Source organism: Austrofundulus limnaeus, unplaced genomic scaffold, assembly GCF_001266775.1.
Source record: "Austrofundulus limnaeus strain Quisiro unplaced genomic scaffold, Austrofundulus_limnaeus-1.0 Scaffold217, whole genome shotgun sequence".
NCBI lineage: Eukaryota > Metazoa > Chordata > Actinopteri > Cyprinodontiformes > Rivulidae > Austrofundulus > Austrofundulus limnaeus.
Window position 1 is genome coordinate 139,932 of NW_013952619.1, and position 1,036 is coordinate 140,967.

Consider the following 1,036-nt stretch of genomic DNA (forward strand, 5'->3'; position numbering starts at 1 on the left):
ATAATAATCAGTTTAAACACAGGTGTCCCTCCATCCTGGATCTCACATTCCGTTCACATTCTATAAAATTTGGATTTTTACGCTTTAAATTTTCAACAACAGCGAGACTAACAGATGCTACAAACCCTTATTTGACACTGATGAGAGACACAAACAGAAGGCAGGGGAAGAAAAGGGAACGGAGTCTCACCTACGATGAGATGGGAAGTCAGTGAGGAGGACAGCAGTGGCAGTGGGCAGAAATCCTGCCCTGGGTGAATATATATATTAGAGGCTTCAGATATGGATATGGAGCGGCTGTTTATGGAAATGCAGGATCTTCAGTCCAATCGGTCATCAAGCTCCTGAAATATCACCGTCCCCCCTGACTGTGACCCGTAGATCAGGCGTCACTGGGGAGGAGCACCACTTCCTTTTAGGACTCAGCTGGGAGCCTGTCTGACCCTATAAAAGGATGAAGAAGATAATTCACACTCACTATCAAACCAGACTAATTAAAGGCCTAGAATTTCCTCAAATTAATACCTATCGCAAAAAAAAAATGCAGTGTAACACTAAGGCTACGTTCACTCTGCAGGGAAATGTGACCCATATCAGATTTATTTTTGCCCCATGTGACCCATGTAGGATTTTTTCATGACAGTCTTAACATGACAAATTTGAGTTTTTCAAATCCAACCCAGGTCTTTTCTGTATGTGGTACTGCATCAGATACGTATGTTTTTTAATGCGCCTGCAGTCTGAACGCTTGTGTCACTTTACATCGGACTTTTATATCAATGAGGTGGGGGTGAAGGATTGATACAATAATAAAAGCCACTAATCTACACTGTAAAAAATAACTTGTAAGATTTACTAGAGGAAACGATTTGCACTAATGTTTGGTAAATAAATTTAAATGCTACAAATTCATGTAATATTTACTCTCATCATTATCTAGTAAAAACTGTTAAGAATATAGTTAAAGATTCGTGAATAAATCAAGGAAATTTTACTTAATTTGCTCAATTAAATCTTGTTACATATACTTGATCAA

General features: G+C 38.4%; 1 protein-coding gene across 1 annotated transcript in view; it reads right to left on the reverse strand.

Annotated features, from left to right (window-relative positions):
- LOC106525203 (troponin I, fast skeletal muscle) overlaps positions 1 to 444 on the reverse strand; it is a gene marked incomplete at its 5' end in the record, with an annotated part of 7,192 nt that extends 6,748 nt beyond the window's left edge. Inside the window, 1 exon segment of the mRNA XM_014019356.1 lies at positions 191 to 444.
- Between the last annotated feature and the right edge of the window lie 592 nt (positions 445 to 1,036).